Genomic DNA, 8,693 nt, shown 5'->3' with positions numbered 1-8,693 from the left:
AGCAGAGAGCACCTGCTGCACATGCAACAGAGTGTTTCTGTAACAGAAGGGAGAGGTGTGCTGGGTGTTGCATAGGATGGTGCATCTATGTAGGCATCCTGGGGGAGTTGTGGGGGAGAGTGCCAGGAGCTGGGATTCTTTTTGCAAAATACTCAGCATCCTGTAGGCTGTTGTAGCAGCTACAGAGATGCCTGGGGAAGGACGATATGCGAAGTGCAAGGAAATGGGAGGTGACTTTACTAGCTCTTCTGTGAGGTGGTGGAGATTACAGCTGCAGAGCCCTCTGTACTGGCTCTCCACTTGTCTTGCTGTTTATCTGTGGGAAGTAGGCAAAAAGGCATTTTTAGTTCTGTTTGACTCTATATGCCTCCTGCATACCTGAGCTGCAGCAGGGTGAAGTACCAGTCCACAAACATCAATTTACAACCATTTGGTTGGAGGGTAAACAAACCCATGCCTGCTCTGAGACAGTGCAGAGAGATAAGGGCAACAAATTATCTTTCTGTCAACGTGATGGACAGAATTGATCAGCCTTGGTTTCATTCTGTGCAGGCGTGGAGCAGCGGGGAGCTGCACTGCTCCCGGAGGGACACGGAGCCAGAGGGCAGGTTCACAGCAGCCCTGCTGCTGGGTGACGCCGTGGCAGGGCTGTGTGCTCTGCATGACCACTCCTGCTGCCAGGCTGGGCAGAGCAGGAGGCTGAGGCCTGAGCACAGCGGAAGTGTTGAGAGCAGGGAAGAGAAGCGAGCGGCTGGTAACCCTTTCTGTTGGTGGGAGGGGAGGCTTCTCTCCTGTGAGTGCAGTGGGGCAGCCAAGATGCCACGGTGAGAGTGCAGGGAAGGGATCATTGAGGATGGTGTCGGCACCACGAGCCTGCACAGTGCTGCTGTGTTTCCTCCTCGCCCCTTCCTGCTCTCTCAGCCCCATTCGCCCGTGTTTCCACGTGGCTCTGGGAATGCACTCGCAGTGGTTCCCAGCTGCAGCATTGCTGCCGGGGCTGAGGGCTCAGTGAGGCCACGAACTGCTCCTTGTGCCCCTCAGAACTGACCTGCACTGCTGTTGCCTCCACCTCCCTGAGCTGCCAAGGAGGGCAGTGAGCAGTGCGTGGCTGCAGCGCCTGCTTGGGCAGCCCGACCCCATTACTGCTCACTGCTCTGTGCCGGGGGGGAGTGCTAAAGAATAATTCCCTGTCTGACCTCTCTGCTGACTCCTACATCATGTTCATCCCTCTATAACCGTGTAGCTCATGGGCTGCAGTGCTGAGAAACCTCAACTTCAGAGCACATTATTGAGAGCAAACCAATAGTCAGCCTTTTCCAAACCCAAACGCTGCAGCTCGAGTCCAGCTTGTGCTATTTGTAAATGGCACAGACAGACCACTGGCTCTTCTCTGCCCTGAGCTCACTGCCAGAGGCGCTGTTGGATGAGGGGAATGGAAAGGGGATTCCAGGTGATGGGGGGAGCCGGCTGAAAAACAGCAAACCTGATCAAAACGGCCTCAAACCCGACTGAGGAAGGAGGTTTGTCCTCAGCGTTGCCGCCCGCTCTGCCTCTGTGCTGCGTTTCTGCTTTAGGCTGAGCTTTTCTGTTCTGATCCCCCCGGCTGACAGGCTGAGCTCCTTCCTGGGCAGCGTTATCCCCCGGCAGCGCAGGTACGGCAAAGTGGCTCAGCCTCTGCCGTAGTAAAAGCTGCCAATCGCTGCTGGGGATGTGGAGGTGAGGGAAGCCGGGCGAAGGGAGGGGAAAAGGGATACGGCAAAACCCTGTGGCAAAGTTTCTGAAATAAAACCCTTCTAAAACATTCTTTGCCTCCGGCTTTGTCCTACATAGGCTCTTAGCGAAATTTTGCTCGGATCCTGTAATGCTTCCCTCCTCCTCCTGGGTTTCCTTGGCAGCCCCGGCAGTGCCGCTTGGCTCATAATGCCTCACTGTTAAAAGCTCCGAGTCGCGCTTTCACGAGGGCTGCGAGGCGAGCAGGACGGCCGCATCCCCGCTCCCTTTCCCGTCTCCGCGCCCGGCGCTCGGCCCTCCCCGTCCCCGTCCGCCCCGCAGCCTCCGGGAGCTCTGCGAGGCCGGGCCGGGCCGAGGGCTCCGGGGGGGAGGAGGAGGAGGACGAGGGAGGGGAAGCGGCTTCCCCGGTACGCAGCGCGTCCGCAGGAAGAAATTAAATGAAACAGAACCGCGTTTAGAATAGAAACGGCGAACGGATAAAGAGCGCGGGCGCCGCAGGGTCGGGCAGCGCGGCCACAGCCGCCCCGCAGCTCCGCAGAACCGCCGGGGCGCTCCCGGTTCCGCCGCGGTTCGGTCGGCGGCGGCCGCGGTCCCCGCGAGCGGCCCCGGTGCGGCGGCGCTTTGAGGCGCGGTAGGACGGAAGCAGCCGGCAGAGCGGAGAGGTGAGCATCGCCACCGCTGTTTATTTGGTTTCCTTCCAATCGTTCTCCCGCACCGCTCGGGGTCGGTTACCTTCAGGCGCTCGGTTGGGCGCTCCTCCGCCTCGCGGCCGTTCCTCGGCCCCGCCGGTGAAGTTGAAATCTCTGCCACAGATGTCCAGACACAATTCTTGGTTCGTACGGCTCCAGCGCACAAGAATTGCGTTTGGACAATCAGGAGCAGAGATTCCCGTCCCGGACTCGCGGGGATTCGCCGGGGGAAATTCGGTGCGATCCTGGAAAAGAAGCACACGGCGGCCCCGACCCGGCACCGCTCTGCGGCTCCGCCAACTTTGGAGCTCCGCATCCCCGTTACCATCGAATGGCACCGCGAGGGGTTTCAATCCGACAACTCGTTTCTACCCCTCCTAAAAAAAAAAAAAAAAAAAAAAATTAAAAAAAAATTAAAAAAAAATTAAAAAGTGAAAAATAAAAAAATAAAATAGAAAAAAAAAATCAACCCTTAAAAATATTAAGCCAGCATCAAGCGAAAAAAAAATAAAAAATAAAATTGTAATAATACTAAAAAAGCAGCAAACGAAAAGCAGCGGTACAACCCGCCCGGAGCGGCCGCTCTGCAGCAGGGCACGGACTCGGCTGCTGCCGGTGGGGCGCGGTGCCCCCGGGGCTGTGCGGGGCTCCCGATGGCTGCGGGATGCGGGCACGGACCGGCACCCCCCTATTCCTTCCCCCCCGGCCCCGCACTGCCGACCGCCGCAGCTTCGGAGAGCGAATCGGCCGCTCGCAACGGCATCGCCCGCAGAATTCGGGCACTTCGAACACCGCCGAAATTGACGAATTGCCCAAACGGGAAGGGAGCAAAATGAAAAATTAAGAATTAAAAAAATATATATTAAGAAAAGAAGAAATAAAGAGAAAAGAACAAAAATCCAAGCTTCTGCCCCCCCTCCCCTCTCCCCCCGGCCCCTTCTCACCGAGCGGCTCCCACGAAGTTGGGAACAAATCCCCCCCTCTCCAACGAGGGAAAATCCCGGCCCGCTGCCGGCGCTTCCCCCGCGATGCCCCCCGCTCCCCCCGGGCAGTGCCGGGCTGCGGGAGGGGCGGTCGGCCTGACGGACGGACGGACGGACGGACTCCCGCATCACCGGCGCTCCCGACCCGGCGGCGGAGGCGGCCCGCGGGGCTCCGAGTTTCCACGGGGCGCGGAAAGTGCGGCCCGCGGGGGCGGAGCGGGCGGCTCGGCGGGGCTCGGGGCTCCGCTGCACCTGCTGCCGGCCGGCACCTCCCCGAGCCGGGCCGGGCCGAGCCGAGCCGGCGCTGACCCGCGTCCTCCACGTTGTATCCAGCCGGGAGGGTCCCAAATCCGCCCGCGAGGGATGCGCACGCCGGGGCTCTGCGGGCTGCGCCGGGGCCGGGCAGGGCTTTTAGTTGAACGGCACAACAATAAATGTGTTGCAGAGCCGGCGAGAAAAGAATGGGGATGACCTTCAATTGGTACTGGATTTGAATAACACCACGGGGTGATAAATGCCCATTGTGTTTTAGGAGTAATGAATCTCCACTGTCTCTATAGCACAGAAACAGCAGCTGCAACCTGGAGCCAGCCATCTCTTAAAGACACAGCTCCCACCCGGCAGCCCCCGGCCCGGCTCGGCGCGGCCCGGCGCGGCCCCGGCTGCCGTCCCCGCTGTGGGGTCCCGGGGTTCGCCCGCTCGGGGTGTCCCCTCCCGCCCCGGGGTTTCCCCTTTGGGGGCCGCGCTCCCCCCATCGCCCCCGCGGGATGCGGCCGTGTCCCCCCCCCCCCCGTACCCCCTTATGGCCGCTTTGATTCCACCCCGGCCCCTCTGCTCCCGGATCGGGGTGTCGGTGCCCGAGTCCCGCGGTGTTGGGGTCACCTGCACCCCGCGCTGTCCCCCCCCTTTTTCACCCCCCCCATCCCATAGCAGCGAGTGCCGGGGATAAATAATGCTCATTGTAGTCCCCTGATGAATATTACCGACTCGCCGGGCCGGCAGCTGCGGGCAGAGCGGGGGCAGCGCCTGCTCCACCCGGCACGGGGGTCCCCGGCCCCGCGGGGTCCCTGCAGCCCCGGTGGGGAGCACGGGGCCGCTCCTTGCCTTCACCCGTCGCTGCCCACTGGGCCGCGGGGGGCCCCGGGCAGAGCCGCGGGGGGCTGCGGGGCCACGGGGGTCCATGGGGAGGGGGTCCGTGCCTCTCCTCGCACACTGCTTGGCCACGTGGGGGGAGGAAATGGCTCGGGGTGGAAGAGGGAATCCCGCAGCGCTGAAGATGCTCGGAGCAGTGATGTGGTGATGCTGCGTGTCCGCATCCCTGTCCCCATCCCCACTTCCGTCTTTGTCCCCATCCCCACCATCTCCATCCCCATTGTCATCGCCATCACCATCCCCTTTGCCACCCTTGTTGCCCTCTACCATCTCATCCCCATCCCTATTCCAGCCCTCATCCCAGCACCAGGCCTGCCAGGGGCCAGCGGAGGCCTGAGCACAGTGCCGGGGGCTGCGCTCCTTGGGGTGGCACAGCAACATCCCAAGGACATGGGGACACTGTGACCCCACAGCCCGGTGACACGAGGACATGAGGACACAGGGACGCAGCGCGGCCAGAGAGTGCGAGAATCAAAAGAAATCAGGCGGTAAAAAATAAAAAAAGAGCATCAGCATCACCGGGGGCCTCATGCTGGTGGCAGCCACTGCTGGGAGCAGCAAAGTGCGGAGCCCCCACACTGCTTGGGGCATCATTTCAGCACAGACCTGCAGCTTCCAGCTCCTGTTCATCCCCACCTCTCCCCCCACCTTCATCTTTTTTTTTTTTTTTTTTTTTTTTTTTTTAAGTCTCTTTCCCAAATCTCGGCCGAGTTAATGAAGTTATGTGATCCTATAAATGTTAATTGTCTCAACTTCTTCTCCCCTCTCCCTTTTTTTTCATCTTTCCCCTCCTCGCCGCTTTCTGCTCCACTTGTAATAAAGAAAATATCTTGGCCGGTCTGAGCCAGTTGCTTGGCAACCCCAATTGAAAAAAAGAGAACAGAATGTAACCAATCCAAAGACAACCGAAAGATTTTGGTGACATGTGACCCCTCCGCAAAGGGCAGCCTTAAACTGTCCCTCCTGTCCTTTGCTCCTGACCATTGGGGTACCCCCCAGCCCCCCCAGCTCCGTACACCAATAAATATGGATTAGTGAAATACTTTTTCCCACACTGATGAAAAGCCGGGATTGATCTTTCCACCTCCTTTATGTACCAACCTGACAAGTTGCTAAACAAAATTAACAGGGGAGCGGAGCTGGGTCCGCCATGGGGCTGTGAGCGCATCTCTGCATCCCTGCAGGTCGGGGAACAGAATGCATTTTTGGCCCCAAATGGCAAAAATAGAGCAGCTCAGCCCAGTGCTTCCTCCCTGTGTGTCTCGAGGAGGGATTTTGCTGCACTTTGCCGGAGAGTCCCCGCAAATTAAATCTCAGGAAAATAATGGAAAAAAAAGGAAAACCAAAGCGGGGTGGCATTGGGGTTTGGATCCGCTTTGCCCCCCCTCCCTCCCAGCCCCCCTGCTGCTGCCCCGTTCTGAGCAGGGAATGCCTCCCAGCCCCAGGAGCAGCACCTCGCCAGCTCCCATCCGCCCGCAGCTGCCAGGAAAAAAAATAAATAGGGCGAGGAGAGCGTGAGGAAACCAATGGCCGCGGTTCCAGCTCCGGCAGCGCCGTCCAGCACCGGAGAAAAATATTTCTCCTGTTTAGAAAAAAAAAAAAAAAAAAGAAAAGAAAAAGAAAAGCGCTCTCAGTGCGGCCTCAGAGCGCTGCCGCTGTCCGGGACGTGCGCTGAGCTCTGCGCTGCCGACACCGTGAGTTGGGCGCTGTGGAAGCGCTGTTCGGGCCGGTTGTGGCAGGGGTTTCGCCGTGGGTCGGGGCTGAGGGAGGTCGGAGCCGCCCCACGGAGCGGTGGGGGACCCGCGGTGGCCGCAGGGATCCCCGGTGGCAGCCGGTGGGACGCGGGAGGACGGATCCCCACGCACAATGCATCGGCCCCGCTCCTGAGCCGGGAGCCGGAGCCCCTTTCCCAGCGCCGAGCGCCTTTGTCTCGCCTTTGTGATGGAAAGAGTCCCTCCTAAATCAATGCCATGACACCGGCATTGTCTCCTCGCTAGGAGTTTTTAAACTTTTCCCCCCCGAGGTCAGGAATGCGGCCGGGTTCTATGGGGACGGAGGAGCACGGGTGGGTGGGGGGCTGCGGGGTCACGCTGGCTCGGCGGGTCAGCCGAAAACAAAACCTTTTGAAATACCTACCCTCCATCACTGCCAACATTGTCCCCTGCCAGCGGGGGCCTGGCACGGCCCTTCAATGCCTCCAGCCCGGCCGCTGTCCACCCCAGCGGTCAGCATCTGGGAGCGGACAGAAGGGCATTGTGCGGGGACAGCTTTGTTTTCGGTCACAGCTGCCCGGGCTGGGACGGGGCCGACCCGAAGTGCCGGTGGGTGGGAGAGGAAGGAGGGGACGGAGGGGACGGCAGCGCACGGGTCAGCGCCTCGCGGGGGGGATCCGTCCCGTCGGTACCGGTTGGGGCACTCTGATGTCACCGTCCGTCCAAAGGGTGCAGTGGGGATGGAGCGTGGGCAGCCCTGGGGGGCTGGTATTGCCATAACGGGACCAGGACAGCCCAGGGCTGGGGACCTGGAGGTGTGTTGGTGGCATCCCTCTGGTTTGGGATGAGGAGCAGGGGGTGTGCTGGTGGTGTAAGCCCTGATTTGGGGCCAGGGATCCCCCTGATTTTCGGCTGGGGAGCAGGAGGTGTGCTGGTGTTGTGTCCCAAGGTTGAGTCTCGGGATCAGGAGGTGCATCCCTCTGGTTCCCAGCCTCCATTTCCCCTTGCTTAGCAGTGTCCCCTGTGCCTCTGCTGGGTCCCATTTGGGGACTGCAGGTGTGGTCCAGCCCAAAAGAGCAGTGCGTGGGGCTGAGCATCCCGTGTACCACCTGCAGGGACGGCACTTGGCCGGAGCACAGCTGTGCCATGGCACAGAGCATCCCCGCTCCAGCTGTGGCTGACAGGCCCTGAAGAAGGCTGTGCCCTCCCCAGTATCTGCAACACCGCCGGATCTGCCTGGCTCAGGCGAGGGCTGACATCCCAGGGCTCAGTGTGGTGATTTTCTGTCCCATTTGCATCAGTACGGCTCCCCCCACACCCCACGGCCAGCACGGAGATGCAGCCCCCGCTGCCCCCCCTCTGCTCCTCTTGGGTGGCCCCAAATCCCCCTGGATTTTCCCAGCCGGGCAATGAGGTTTGGAGGCTCCGGGTTCGTTGCTGTTATTTTTACCCGGCTGTTGAGGAGCAGAGTGGATGGGTTTAGCAGAGCTGGAAGCAGAATGCTGGAGGGAGGAGAACCCAGCCCTGATCTACCCAACAGCTGGAGGTGGTGGAACGGGGAATGGGGCTGTGGGGTGGGATGGGGGGGGCAGGGGGTGGTGCCTCAGTTTCCTCATGTGGGGCTGTGCTGGGGACACCTGGGGACACCCAGAGTGGCAGGGAGAGCTTTTGCTATGAAATAAGTTCACAAATAAGGGATTGTTGGAGGTTGGGAGGTGTGTGCCGACCTCTGGCCACACGGTGTCTCAGTGGTTCTATTTCTATAGGTGCAGCTTCGTGTATTTATTCGTGTTTTGTGCACCCACATCTGAACCTTTTGGAGAAACGTGACGTTGGAGGAACCTGGAGCTTTGCAAAGGCTTTGCTGAGAAACGTAACAAATGTGACGGAAGGGGTGGAGACAGGAGGTGAGGATGGCCAAAACCTCAGCCCTGGAGCCAAAAGTAACTGGGAAATAAAAAGAAAACATATGGATGGAAACTTCACTGCGCGGGAGGGGGGGCCAGTGCCAGGCTGGGGCTGAGACGGGGGTGCAGGGCTGGGGCTGAGCTCCTGGGCCAGGTGGGAGTGGGGAAGGTTGAGGGGTGCTGGGCTGCCCACGACCCTGCTCTGATTTCAGCACTCAGCTGCCCAGATCAGCTCAGCACAGCTGGGAGGGCAGGGAGGTGCTGGTGGGAGACACCTTACAGCCCTCAGAGAATAACACTGGACTTTATACGTGATTTGTCCTTGAGGCTGGGTGGGAAAGTGCATTTTGGAATGGGATGGAATGGCATGGGATGGGATGGAACCCAATAGGATGCAATGGGATGCAATGCAATGGGATGTGAGGGGATAGGATGCAATGAGATGGGACATGGTAGGGTGGGATGGGATGGGATGGGATGGGATGGGATGAGTCCCAGTAGGATGCAATGGGGTGCAAT

Source organism: Meleagris gallopavo, chromosome 19 (genome assembly GCF_905368555.1).
Source record: "Meleagris gallopavo chromosome 19, MGAL_WU_HG_1.1, whole genome shotgun sequence".
NCBI lineage: Eukaryota > Metazoa > Chordata > Aves > Galliformes > Phasianidae > Meleagris > Meleagris gallopavo.
This window is presented reverse-complemented; position numbering follows the sequence as displayed.